This window comes from Hemitrygon akajei, chromosome 1, assembly GCF_048418815.1.
Source record: "Hemitrygon akajei chromosome 1, sHemAka1.3, whole genome shotgun sequence".
Lineage (NCBI taxonomy): Eukaryota > Metazoa > Chordata > Chondrichthyes > Myliobatiformes > Dasyatidae > Hemitrygon > Hemitrygon akajei.
Window position 1 is genome coordinate 94,832,593 of NC_133124.1, and position 15,534 is coordinate 94,848,126.

The following is a 15,534-nucleotide window of genomic DNA, read 5'->3' on the forward strand; positions in this document are numbered from 1 at the left end:
AAATTCTGCAAGTCATCTAAAACTTTGACAAACTTCCATAGATGTGTAGTGAAGAGTATATTTACTGGTTGCATCACAGAAAGGCCTATAAAAAGTATTGTATCCAGCCCAATTCATTACAGATAAAGCCCTCACCTCCACTGAGCACACTGAATTAAATGATCTTTATTGTCATTATACATAGGTACAATGAAACTCTGTTTGGCTTCCTCTCAGGCAATCAAGCAAAGCAGTAGATAAAAACAGGACAGTAATAGTAAAACAGTATTAAATAGATAAGTAGCAGAAAATAAGTTGCAGTAGCACCAGAAAATCACAGTAATGCACAAAGTGCCGTTAGTGCAAGTATTTGAGTCCTTGTGTGTGCTCACAGTTACAGTCATTGTTCTGTGGGAGTGGTGTGATGGAGGCCACAGCTCTGGGGTAGAAGCTGTTCCTCAGTCTATTTGTTCTGGCTTTTAGTGTCCTGAGCCATTTGCTGGACAGCAGCGGGTCAAACAGGGAGTGGCCGGGGTGTGTGGTGTCTCTGGTTATGCTGATTGCTTTCCTCCTGAGTCTGCTGGAATAGATGGTGTCCAGTCCTGGGAGCTCCATCTTGGGCCGCCTTCACCACGTGATGCAGGACTTGTCGCTTAGTGGCTGTGCAGCTGGCATACCACACTGTGGCGCTGTTGGTCAGGATGCTTTCAATTGTGCTTCTGCAGAAGTTAAGTAACAGCTTTTGTGGGGGGGTTGGCCTGTTTCAGCTTTCTGAGGAAGAAGGGTCTTTGTTGTGCCTTTTTTACAAGCAGCAAGGTGTTGGTGGTCTATGTCAGCTGTTTTGACAACGTAACTCCAAGAAACTTTAGGTTTTCCACACTTTCCACTACCTCTCCATGTATTTGGAGGGGGTTGTGTACTCTGTCCTTTGATCTCCTGAAATCAATGATCATCTTCATAGATGGTGTGCAGGAAGGCAGTATCCATCATCAAGGAACCCACATCCAGGCCATGTTTTCTTCTCGCTGCTACCATCAGGAAGAAAGTACAGGAGCCACAGGACCCACAGCACCAGGTTCAGGAACTCTCAGCTGTCAAGCTCTTGAACCAGAGGTGATTACTTCACTCAGCTACCCTCACCCCATCACTGAACTGTATCCACTCATTTTCAAGGACACTCCATCTCATGTTTTATTATTATTATTTATTTATTATTATTGTTTCTTTATTTTTCTCTTCTTGTATTTCCATAGTCTGTTTACTTTTTTTGCACATTTGTTGTTGTCCAACCTATTGGGTTTGGTCTTGCATTGATTCTATAGTGTTTCTTTTATTTACCATGATTGCCCGCAAGAAAATGAATCTCAGGCTTGTTTATGGTGACATATATGTACTTTGATAATAAATTTAATTTGAATTTTGAACTTTGAAGGGCCTCAGCCCAAAACATCCACAGATGCTGCCTGACTTGCTGAGTTCTTCCAGCATTTTGTGTGTGTTGCCCAAAATTAAATGGCTGCCCTCCTCATGTGGGCCAAATGAATATCATATTTAAAGTTGGCAGTGCAATAAGAATAAAATTTGGCAGGGCTATATTTCAAAATAGAAGTCTGAACACCCAAGCTGTCCAATCTTTCTTTACAGCAAAATTCTTCAGTCATATAAAGATCATATTTAATTTCCTGCATCCTTTCTACTGTAGTTTCATCCTTCCTGTAATTGTGTGATCAGAACTGTAATCTAACTTGTTTGTTCAAGCAAAATTTCCTTCCTGCCAGGGTCCTTGCCTTTCCTAATAAATGAAAACAATCCAGTCTTCTTTTTCACCATCTGTTGCCTTTAAGGATCTGTAAATATGTGTTCCAAGGTCCCTTTATTTTTCATTTGTAGTTGGATTCCTTGATGTACCTCCCTAAATATATTACCTTTTCTATATTAAACTCTATTTGATATTTTTAAAGAGATCAAAGTTAACGTTATTTGTTACATGTACATTGAAGCATATAGCGAAATGCATCATTTGTATCAATGACCACCACAGTCGAAGGATTGTGCTCGGACAAGTGTTGCAATGCTTCCAGCACCAATACAGCATGTGTATACTTCACTAACCTTGATCGTACAGCTTTGTAGGAGGAACACAGGAGGAAATCAGAACACCCAGAGGAAACTCATGAGGTCACAGGGAGAGTGTACAAATTCCTTACAGACAGCAAACAGAATCAAACCCTGATCAATGATCACTGACACTGTGCTAACCACCAGGCTACCGTGCCTCCCTAAGTTTTCTGCCCAGGCAGTTAAACTGTCTTCCTCTTAAAACAAACTTTCAAACTTCAATGTGAATTTATTATTAAAGTATATATATGTCACTAAATTCAATCTTGAGATTCATTTTCTTGCAGGCATACTCAATGAATCCATAATAGAATAATAACCATAGCAGAATCAACGAAAGATGGCACCAACCTAGGAGTTTAACTGGTGTGCAAATACAAAAGGAAATAAATACTAATAATAATAAATAAACCAGCATTAAATATCGAGATCATGAGATGAAGAGTCCTTGAAAATGAATTCATAGGTTGTGGGAACATTTCATTGTTGGGGAAAATGACATTGAGTGAAGTTATCCCCTTTGGTAGAGAGGTAATAACTGTTCCTGAACCTGGTGGTGTGAGTCCTGAGGCTCCTGTACTTTCTTCCTGATGGCAGCGGTGAGAAGAGAGCAATTCCTGGGTGGTGGGGGTTACCAATGATGGATGCTGCTTTCCTGTGACAATGCTTTGTGTAGATGTGCTCAGCAGTGGAGACAGCTTTACCCATGATGGACTAGGCTATATCCAATATTTTTTTGTAGGATTTTCCATTCAAAAGCATTGGTGTTTCCACATCAGGCTGTGATACAGCCAGTTAATATAGTCTCCACCACACATCTATAGAAGTTTATCAAAGTTTTAGGTGTCATGCTGAATCTTTACCAACTCCTGAAGAATTAGAGGTGCTTCAAAGGTTAATTTTATTGTCAAAGTATGCATGTACAATACAACTCTGGTATTTGCCTACTCCAGACAGCTATTAAGTATAGAAAGGCCATTGGTGTTGATGAAAGAAAAGACTTCAATTTCCTGCCTCCCGCACGATAAAGAAAAGAAACAAAACTCGCAGGACCCAAAATTCTCCCCTCCCCTGCAGCAAAAAACAGCCACAATAACAATCACCAACCCCCTACACAGAACAATCCTGATCCCTGACACCCTCACTCATAGAAAAAAACAGCAGCAGTAGCAGCAACCCCAACACCCCCTCTTACCCTGTCGTCAATCGGCCACAAGAAAGAAAACACCAAAAAACTGAAGGAAGTCAATATAAAGTACAGGCCAATAATCACATACAGTAAAGCTCAGGATATGGGAAAAGTCTTTTCGTCTGCATACAGGAGAGCAGCCGCATGAACTCAGTCCTTCCATAGAGAGTGATGTTGACCCGTATCTGATCCACGGCTGAATACGCTGACCCAGATCTGAATACTGTTGATCCAGGCCAAACACGCCGACCTGGGTTTGAATACTGCTGATCCTGGTCGAACGTGCCAATCGGCTGCTGACCACCCCTGTCCCTTTATAATCGCAATTATGTGCCAGGCCCAGGACTGGTCTTCAGAAATGATAATATCAAGGAATTTTAAATTGTTGACCCTCTCCATCTCTTATCTACCATTGAGGACCTCTGGTTTCCTCCTCCTGAAATCAATAATCAGCTCCATGGTCTTGCAAAAATTGAGTAAGAGGTTGTTCCTGTGGCACCACTTAGGCAGATTTTCAATCTCCCTCCTATATGCTGATTTGTCATCACTTTTGATTTGGACAATGACAGTGGTGTCATCAGTAAACTTGAATATGGCATTGGAGCTGTGGTTCACCATAGAGTTACAAGTGTAAATCAAGTAGAGCAGAGGCTAAGCACGCAGTCTTTACTTCAAGTTCAAGGGCAACTTTTGTATCATTCACAGACACTTTTTATCATGCTCCTGACATTTGGTCAAAATCATTCATACAGTAAATCCTACAAATCACAAGGGGTAGTGTACTAAAATCTGTGGCACCCACACAAAAGCTCCCTGTCAATGATACTTTCCCCCTTCCCCCATTAACACTTCTTGTTATATCCAAAAAATACAGGTTAGTCGAACAAGACTTTCCATTAACATTAACCTATGCCTTTCTAAATGAATAATTGCTGTGTTCCAATCACCTTACATACTGTATCCCTGTAACAATGCTACAACTGGAGCTCTGTAATTTTGTACCTTGCATCTTTCAACAACCTACTGGAGCCTAGTGATGCTTCTATTTTCAAAGATGCTAGATCATTCAATATGTCCTCTTTCCTTAAGTTTATCCCATTCAATGTTTCACAAGGCTGACTCAGTTGCATAGCTAGCAATGCTACTACCTGACAGCTCCATTGACCCAGCTTGAATCCTGACCTTCGGTGCTGCTGGTATTAAGCTGGCACATCTCTCTTCTTACCATGTTGATTTCCCCCGTACACCTACAGGCATACAGACTCATCAGTTAATTGCCCAATATAAACTGCCCCAATGTGTGAATAGATAGCAGGACCTGGAAGGAGAATAATTAGTATTAATAATTGTTTGATGACTGGTACGGATTTGGTTGGCCAAAGATCCTGTTTCCATGCAGTTTGGTTCCATGATTAAATGATCTGTCCCCCTTAACTGCAATATTGGCAACATCCCCTCTCCTGTGAAGACAGTTATAAAGTATACATTAAGATATTATTCTCCATATATAGTTTGCCATTTGAAGCAATGTTTTGGCTTGACATAATGACAATTCCTTTCCTCCCACACATGCTACTCAACCTACTGATTTCCTCCAGTAGATTGTGTCTTGCTCCGGATTCCAGCACCTGCAGTCTTCTGCGACTCTCTGTCTTAACATTTTGGTCCTCAGTAGGTCTAATTAGGGGTTTCTTTGATTTTATACCTTCTCCTTCCCCTTCTAATTCAATTTCACTTTTGCACTCTTTCTTTTCTTCTAGGCTCTTGTAATATTAAGCTCTCTGAGCACAAAAAGCATCTTGTGATTTGTTTCACCTTATTTTACCTTATCCTCACCTTATTATACAGGAAGATTTGGAGTCCTACCATTTTATTGTGAGCACATGTTTACCCAAACTCCCTTCAAATTTCAGAATGAATAATTTATCTTACTCTGAAGCAGATTTCTTTTCAGGAACTTTCAAGACTGTTCTTGGCTAAGCTACTTATCAGTAGAACCTTCCTGAGAACTAGTCTGAATTACAAATGAATTTAAACCCTGTGTTATGCATCACTTTCCAGTCCTCTCTTCACCTCTACTCTCCTATGTCTATACTCATGGCCTTGTGGTACTGAGAATAATCCAAAGTATTTGTGGTTCTGCTTCTTAATCTATTTCCCATTAGTTCATAATCTGCCTTCAGAATCACAACTCTTTTGCAACTTCTTCAATTCCCATGAACCATAACCATGGTTTTTTTTACTTTCACTCTAAAGTTCTGAAGCTGTTAAGTAATATTATTGACCCCAGCGGCAACAAGGCAACAAATCATCCTGGAATCATGTCTACAATTGCAGACATATCATCTGCCACTCTAACTATAGAATTCCCAATAATTACTAGCCCTTTGACATTTTCCTCCCTTCAAATTACTAACTCATCAATGGTTCTCTGGTCTTGTCTCCTCCTGCACTTCACAGGGAACCCTCTCCTCCATCCACCATTGACTGTTAGCTTAGAGTCATCTCACTCATTAGAAAGGGAGACATCACCCGGGGTCTCCTGAACTCCCTACCTTTATTTGCTTCTCTGGCTGTTAAAGAGATTCTTTCTGAGTCTCTTTAACTGCGAAGTGACTACTTTCTAAAGTGTGCTAACCACAAAAAACTCTATTCTGTGAATGGACATGGTGATATCGGTCATTGCACAACAAAGAATATAGAGTGTACAGAATGGGCCACGTCATTTGGTCCAAAATGTTATGCTAACCTTCATGTTAATTTATACAAAAGGTTGTCCAAATCATCCATATCTCTCCATTCCTTTGATATTCATATGCCTATCCAAAAGCCTCCTAAACTCCACCCAACCTCCTACTTTCACTATGCCCCCTGTAACCCATTCAGGCACCTACCACTGTCTGTGTAAAAAAAACTTGACCCTCCCATTGCCTTTAAACATGCCCACCCCCAAAGTTAAAAGCATGTTCTCTAATGTTTGATATTTGTACCCTCGGGAAAATATTCTGATTGTCTACCCTACCTGTGTTTCCTATAATTAAAAAAAAACCTCTACCAGGTCTTCTCTCAGCTGCTGATGCTCCAGGGATAACAACTCAGGTTTTTCCAATAACCTTTCCTTAATGCTCATGCCCTCTGATCCAGGCAGCACCTTGGCAAACCTTGCTCAAAATTGGTAGCAGAAATGCTATTTAAACTAATATAGGAGATAACTTGTCCATTTAGACAGCAGGAAGAATTTAAATGTACTTTTGTCAGGGTAGCAAAATGGCATACATTAAATTTGATAATAGATTTATTTTAAACTTTGAATTTTCATAATCTAAAACCCATCTTAATTGGTTGGAATAATGGAGACTTTCTGAGCTCTGATAATATGTTCTTTACAAGTTAATTCTGTCTTCACTATATCGAAGTTCAAAGTAAATTTATTATCAAAAGTACATACTGTAAGTCACCATGTATGACCCAAAGATTTACTTTCTTGCAGGCATTCACAGTAAAAATAAAATGAAATAATAATTATAATAATAATAATAATTATAAGAAAGAAACTTTAAATACTGAGAACATGAAATGAAGAGTCCTTCAAAGTGAGTCCATGGATTTTGGGAACAGTTCAGTGTTAGGGGAGTGATGCTGAGTGAAGTGAAGTGACCAAACAAAAGTGACCATGACTAAACAAAAATAATTCTTTCTTTAAAGCAACATCCCAAGGTGTAGTACAATGAAAAACATGTTAGAGGAAGGCAGTGCTCTGAATGCTAAGGATTAATCAAACAGCTGGATGAACAGATAGGTTTTGAGAAAGGCTTTTAATACGGAGAAGCAAGTAGATCAGAGACCATGATGGGGCAGGGGAGGAGACGGGTACCAATATGTGTAAATCTCTGCTTTAATTATGAGGAGTAGTGGGAAGTGCTAATTTAGTTATCTTACTTTAGGGAGGTTGTGAGAGTCCTGCAGCGGCTACAGGAAAGATCTACTGGAATGTATTTCAGAAGGGGGGATTTCAACATCAAGTTCAAACTGGAGAAGCTGAAGTTTTTTTTCCTTAGAGTAAAGCAAGTGGAAAGGAGGCATGATAGAGGTGTACAGATCAAGGGTAATATATCTCATCTAAAAAGAGGGGGATTTGTACCCTTTAGCAAATGATTAGAGGGATAGGTAGTTTTGATTTAATGCTTTGGGCAAAGAATAAGGGGATAAGAAGAAAAATATTATTTACCCAGAGTACAGCTATCTGAAATACAGAGCTTATAGAGTATGACAACAAAGTTAAGGACATTTTTTTAATGTATTATTTTTGTTTTTGTACTATTTTTAATTTTAACTATTTAATATACATAAATATACTTAATGTTATTGATTTTTTTCTATATTTATCATGTATTGCATTGTACTGCTGCCGCTAAGTTAACAAATTTCATGACATATGCTGGTGATAGTAAACCTGATTCTGATTTACAAAAACGTAAATTGATTTGTAAGGTTCCTTCAAATTGTGGAGAACAGAGGCATGTGGGATGCCCCCACTCAGAATTTGCAGACTCAGTAGATTGAAATGCCTCCATCTGTGTCATAATAATTCTACAAGTCTATAGGTGTTAGAAGAAATTACTATGTTTAAGAGACGTTTAAATGAAAAGTTCAATAAGCAAAACAATCCTAATGTGGGCAAATGAGACAGATTTACAAAGGCTAAAATATAGGCATAGACATGGTGGGCTTAAGATTTGTGTTGTACATCTCCATGGTTCAAACAAGAGTCTGTGATAATAACTGGAGCTTTGTGAAAACAGGCTAGCAGTTCAGGAAGCCATGTGCTCTTTTTTGAGCAAGTAATCTTTGAGCTGCTTGCTTTGCTTTGCTTGGAACAATTTGATTGGTTTGACCGGACTATGTCAAATAACAGCACAACCAGGCTAGTGTTAAAGTGATGGAAAAATCATAATACAGTCAAACTATATGGAGATATTTTAAAGCTGAATGTCGTGATACTTGATTCACCTGAAAGTTGAACCTTATGAAAAAAGAGCCCGATTGATTTGGTAATTTTACCGTGATCATCCATTGCAAGATGGTCAAAGGAATTGTAGATACTCATCAAAAGAATTTGCATCAGGAATCTCCCATTCCTTAATCAAATCACCAAATTAAATTTTAATTTTATAAATAATTTACTTCTCAACTTCACAGTCTCATTACCCTATGTGAGGCCTTCTGTGAAAGAAGCTGATCTTCCCTTGAGGTTGGGTATCTTTTGTTTATCCTGAGTAAACACATGTAAGAGAACATATTTGCCTTCATTAGCCAGGGGACTGAATTCAAGAACAGCAAGGTAATGTTGCAGCTCTGTAAAACTCTTGTTAGACCACAATTGGTGTATTGCATTCAGGTCTGGTTATTTTATTATAGGAAGGATGTGCAAGCTTTAGAGAAGGTGCAGAGGAGATTTCCCAGGGTGCTGCCTGGATTAGAGAGCATCTCTTACAAGGATCAGTCGAGCGAGCTAGGGCTTTTCTCTTTGGAGCGAAGGAGGATGAGAGGTGACTTGATCGAGGTGCATAAGATTATAAGAGGGATAGGTAGAATGGACAGCCAATACCTTTTTCAAAGGGCAGAAAAGGTTAATATGAGAGAGAATAACTTTAAGATGATTGAAGGAAACTATAGAGAGGGTGATGGCAGAAGTAAGTATTTTACGCCAAATGTGGTGGGTGCATGGAATGTGTTGCCAGAGCAGGTGGCAGAAGTAGATACATTAGGGACAAATAAAAGACTCATAAAGAGGATGAAAGAAAAATGGAGGGCTATGTATGAGGGAAGGGTTATAATGATCATGGAGTAGATTAAAAAGGTTGGCACAACATCTTGCACCAAAGGGCCTGTGCTGTGTTGTACTGTTCTATTCTATGTAATGTAGGTCTGAGTTCTTGATCTTCAAGACACCACTTTTCCTCAATCAATCAAAGGATATACTCAGAGATTGGAAGAAATGGTAAATTTTATCATCAATATCTGCCTTCATTAAGCTGTGGAAGTAGTCTGTGTTTTCCACAAACATACTGTGAACTTTTATTGTCAGAGAACAGTGTTGTGCTGTGGGGCACATTCAGTAGAGGCACTTTTCTTTAGAGATGTTGAACAAGTTGGTGATGGTATGGAGTGCACCCTCCAAATGTGTACTGTTAATGCGGTGATTGATATTTGAGTGATGAGTGTAGTCGCCATTTCCTATTAGTTTTTTTAGAGTGGTTTTTCACTAGAAAAAGTACCTTTCTTGCTTTTGTCACAGCACAAGCCCATATATTACTCTTTCAATAATAACTATTGGACAATGAAGTAAAATTCCTAATAGCAAAGATTAGGATTGAGATTGTTGGTGATCATGTTGGTGATTGAAAATTTGCAACCAATTTACACTTTCGAAGTCTTTTGGCCCGAGTGGTCTATGCTGACCACAGTATCCTCCCTACTAGTCCTAGTTGTCCATGTTTAACCCATAACCCTCTAATTCTTCTCCCCCACATACTTATCCAAATACCTCTTAAATGTTGCATTTCTACCCAACTGAACACCTTCATGTTAATGAGTTGAAATGCATGCTACCTATCACAGTTTTTCTGGAGTACAATATGTACTGGGTGCAGAGAAGTACAATATTCCTCTGGCAAATATTGCAAGTGTTAAATCAAGCTTACTTTCATTACTTCAAGATGGTGATGTTGGTTTTATAGAAGATATTTTGACAGATTTCCTATATGATCCTAGATTATCCCGCAATTGCAGTACAACAATGAAATGAATAATATATCAGTAAGTATATTTCACACTGGATAATAGATCATTCTGGCATGAGTTAAAATGCTGATACAAAATGCAAACAGGGCACTGGCATACGTTTATAGAGGATATGTTCTTATATTATTAATAAATACACATCTTGTTACTCAGATGTGGTTGCTTGATCTGGGCCTTACCCTAGCTTCTGCAAATGCTTCATGACATAGATATTACTCTTAATAGGATAAGAAGCAATTTTCTTTAAGAAAAGAATGGACAGCTGTAGGCCTGTATTCCTTGAAATTTAGAAGAATAAAAGATTAACTTACAGTACTGTGCAAAAGTCTTAGGCACATATATTACACAATACTGTATTTGTCAATGTGGTGCGGAGAGCGAGTTAGTAAACGTAGCAGGAGCAAAGGATGTTGGGAATGGTGAAGGAGCAGTGCCACAGGAAGAGTGTGAGACAGGTGGAAAGGAGTTTGAGACAAAGGAGGAGTGCTGGGGGTGGGGGTGGTGCAGGTGAAGGCACACCCAGCCCCGAGACACCAGGCAAGGTTACTTGATTCCAAATAACTGGTTTATTGATCATTACAGAACGTTTCTCTGGTCCTTCCCGCTTGTTCCCCTCTCCCCTTCTCCCAACCACGATTCCCCTCTCTGTGCCCCCTTCCCACTCTTAGCCACAATAGAGACCCATAACAGACTCAGGTTTGTTATCACTCACATGTCATAAAATTCTTTTTTTGCAGCAGTAGCAGTACCATGCAATACGTTAAATTACTACAGTACCGTGCAAAAGGCACCTCTAGCTATATACAGGTGCCCAACACTTCTGCACAGTACTGAATATAAACTATCAGATCTCAAAGGTGCTTGACAGGGTAAATTTTGAGATTTTTTACCAGTTTGAAAATTACAAAGAAAGGACAACAGTTACAATATAAAGAGTCAGTAGCTGAGATGTGTAAAAACCTTCTCTCAGAGGATAGTGGGTCTCCGGAATTCTTAACCCAGTGCTCTACTCTCTCTGCACTCATCACAATGTGTTTAGGCACAGATCAAATGCCTATCCAAAAAACTGATGATGTCATCACCTTTGTTGCAGAATCTCAGATGACAACAAGGAGGCATACAGGAGTGAGATAGGTAGGGGGTTGAGTGATGTTGAAACAACAAGATTGCACTCAATGTCAGCTGGACAAGAGATTGATTGTGGACTTTTAGAAGGGAATTCAGGAAAACACATACCAATTCTCACGGAAGGGGTGGAAAGGGTGAGCAGCTTCAAGATTCTGGGCTTCATCATTTTCGAAGGCTCAACATACTGGCGCAATCACAAAAAAGAAGCATGCCAGCAGTTGTATTTCAATAGGAGCTTGAGAAGATTAGGTATGCCACCAAAGGCTCTGGAAAATTTCTACAGATATACTTTTGAGTGCATTCTGACTGTTGCATCACAGCCTGGTAAGCAGGCTCCAGTGCACAGGATCGAAAGAGGCTGCAGAGGTTTGTAGACCTAGCCAGCTTCATCACGGGCAAAGACCTCCCCACCATTGATGACATCTTCAAAAGGTGGTGCCTCGAGAATAGGGCATCCTACATCTGAGACATGCCCTCTTTTCATTTCTACCACCAGGGAGGAGGTACAGAAGCCTGAAGGTGCACACTGTATGATTTAGGAACAGCTTCTTCCTGTCCGTCATCAGATTTTTGAGTGGTCCATGAAAACTACCTCACTATTTATTTATTTTCTATTGTAAATGATAGAATTCTTTGTCTTGCACTGTCCTGCTGCCACAAAAAATTATTTTAGAATTATGTCAATGATAATAAACCTGATTCTGATTCCTTCATACCTGAAGCAATCCTTAAGTTTAAAGAATTGTAAAATAAATTACTATACAAAAATGTAATGTGTTCCTATTAGTAAATAAATAAACTTATATTGAAAGTAAATCTAATCAATATTTACCTGAATATTGTTTGAAAGCAGTTAATGATGCAGTCTTACCTCTGATATATGCTCCTTTGAAGTTTGTTTCTAATTGTATGTTTGACCCATTGTTCATGTTCCTCCTGTACCATCCATCTACCTTCACCATCAACTGGTTTAACCTATCACCTTCTAGCTTGTAATGCTTCCCCACCTCCCACCTTTAATTCTGGGTTCTTCCTCCTTCCTTTCCAGTCCTGGCAAAGGGTGTTGGCCCAAAAATAATTGACTGCTTATTCCTTTTCATACATACTGCCTTACCTGCTGAATTCCTGCAGCATTTTGAATTTCCAGCCTCGGCAGAAACTCTTGTTTATGAATAAACTCTTCTCAGGCTTCCAGCCAGGTACATGTGTCAATTTTAACCGCCGTTTTGATGACAAACTCTGCTAACCTCATCAGGAAGATGCCTGGGCATGTCTAGTCTGATTGTAGTTATGACCACGTCATCTATTGCACTTGATTGGTTAGTCTTCATCCAATCAGGTTTCTGCTGTCCCACCATGTTTTCAGTTCTTATTTGGAACGAAACCTTCATCCTTGTTAAAATTCTTCTCCTCTAATTCATTTCAATGGCTTCCTTTACTGGGGGCCCCTAAAGTCACTGGTGTAACACAGTAGTTTTTTACCATCAGCGTCGATCCTCTGGCCATTGAGAGTGCAATGTTCTGTACCACCGATTTCTCCAGCTAACCCAAATGGATATACCTCCTATACTCCTTGATGTGGGTTTCCACTATTACCCTGTCTGACTGAAATATGCTGCTTCAACTTCCCAGGAAATCCTATAAACACCAGCCATCCTGAGTCCCAGGTCATCTTTGACCCTCATAAGCTGTGATTTGAGCTTCCTACGGGTTTGAGGATGGTATTAATCCAAAATTTATTCAGGATCCTGGCAATTCTTCCAAAAACCATGGAAATATACAGTGGTGCTAGAAAGTTTGTGAATGTTGTAGAATTTTCTCTACTTTTGCATAAATATGACCTAAAATGTGATCAGATTTTCATGTAAAACCTAAAACTAGATAAAGAGAACCCAACTGGGATGAGGTTTTGGTGTCGATGTGCAGATCCCTTTGTCCTCCAAACATGGCAATGTGTATTTCTGCCAAAATGTTCAACTTTTCTTTCATCTATTCACAGAACATTATCTCAGAAGCATTCTGAAACATCCAGATGGTCTTTGGCAAACTTAAGACATGCAGCAGAGCTTTCTTTGGAGATCAATGGTTTCCTCCGTGGAGTCCTTCCATGAACACCATTCTTGTTCAGTGTTTTTCTTATAGTGGACACATGAACAGAGACTTTAGCAAGTTTTAGAGATTTCTGCAGGTCTTTTGCTGTTACCCTTAGTTTCTATTTCACCTCCTTCACCTTTGCACATTGTGCTCTTGGTGTGATCTTTGCAGGATGCCCACTCCTTGGGAGAGTAGCAACAGTACTGAGTTTGTTCCATTTCTAGACAAAAACCTTTAGAAATGCTTCTGTAGTCTTTTCCAGCTTGATGCATCTCTACAGTTCCTCTAAGGTCCTTGGAAAGTTGTTTTGATTGAGGCATAGTGCACAAAGAGAGATTTTTCTTGTGAAAAGCAGTCTCTGTCAGTAACCTGACTTTGTGCATTCTTTTTTATAGGGCAGGGCATCTCTACCACCCACATCACCAATCTCATTTAATTGATTGGTAAACCAGACTCCAAGTAGCTTTTGTAGAAGGCATTGCCTTAAAGGTTCACATATTTTTGAACAGATACCTGTAATATTGAATCATCTTTCTCAATAAATAAATTAACAAGTATGTTTCTTTTGTTACTTATTTAATTGGGTTCTTTTTATCCGGTTTTAGGACTTATGTGAAGATCTGATCACATTTTAGGTGATATTTATGCAAAAATAGAGAAAATTCTATAGGGTGCACATACTTGTTAGCACCACTGTAGGGAAGATAAACAGTAGCGACAGGTTCTTCTTCATTGTTAGGTTCACTGTTTTTTTCATCGGCCCTTTTAAGGGCCCAAATGATTTTCTTCACTTTATGGCCATTCCGTAGGAATGTTGTGCATAATCGTCTTTTTTTCTTGTGGAGACTTTCAGTGTCTGAAATAGTTTTCACACAAGTTAGAAAGAACCACTCTACATTGGGAGGCATAATGGTGGCTGTTATTGTTGTACAAGTCTGCTTGAGTGGGTTTCCTACAGGCGCCATGTCTCAGGCTACCAACCGATTTTCATTGTATTAGCATGTCCAGGAATGGGAGGCAACCATTCTTCTCCATCTCCATGTTAAATTGAATATTAAAATATATACTGTACAGATGGTCGTGAAACAGTTGGAGTGTCTGGAGTCCATGAAACCACATTACAATGGTCAAAGGTGAAGGTTTTGCTCTAAGTAAGAGTTGGATTTCAATTGTAAACAAGGTAGGTGAGCAGAAACCCAGAAGGGATGGATGACAGGGGTATAAATACTACCAGACTAGAAATGCCCAGGCACCATCACTGAGGAAGATGGCAAAGCTTCTTATCGAAATGTTGGTTATAGAAACATAGAAAACCTACAGCACAATACAGGCCTTTCAGCCCACAAAGCTATGCCAAACATGTCCTTACCTGAGAAATTACCAAGGGTTACCCATAAACCTCTATTTTTCTGAGCTTCATATACCTGTCCAGAAGTCTCTTAAAAGAGACCAGCAGCCCATTCCACACACTCACCACTCTCTGCGTAAAAAAACTTACCCCTGATATCTGCTCTGTACCTACTTCCAAGCACCTTAAAACTGTTCCCTCTTGTGCTATCTATTTCAGCATTTGGAAAAAGACTCTATCAACACGATCAATGCCTCTCATTATCTTATACACTTCTATCAGGTCACCTCTCATCCTCTGTCGCTCCAAGGAGAAACGGCTGAGTTCACTCAACCTATTATCATAAGGCATGCTCCCCAATCCAGGCATCATCCTTGTAAATCTCCTCTGCACCCTTTCTATGGTTTCTATATCCTTCCTATAGGGAGGCGACCAGAACTGAGCACAGTATTCTCTCATGTCTTATCCTGTTGCTCTTCACATACTTGTAGAATGCCTTGGTGTCTTCCTTAATCCTGCTCACCAAGGTCTTCTCATGGCCCCTTCTGGCTCTCCTAATTTCTTTCTTAAGCTCCTTCCTGCTAGCCTTATAATCTTCTAGCTCTCTATCATTATAAGCTTTTTGAACATTTCATAAGCACTCCTTTTCTTCTTGACTAGATTTACAACAGCCTTTGTACACCTTGTTTCCTGTACCTTATCATCCTTTCCCTGTCTCATTGGAATGTACCTATGCAGAACTCCATGCAAATATCACCTGAATATTTGCCATATTTCTGCTGTACATTTCCCCAAGAATATCTGTTTCCAATTTATGCTTCCAAGTTCCTACCTGATAGCCTCATATTTCCTCTTACTCCAATTAAATGCTTTT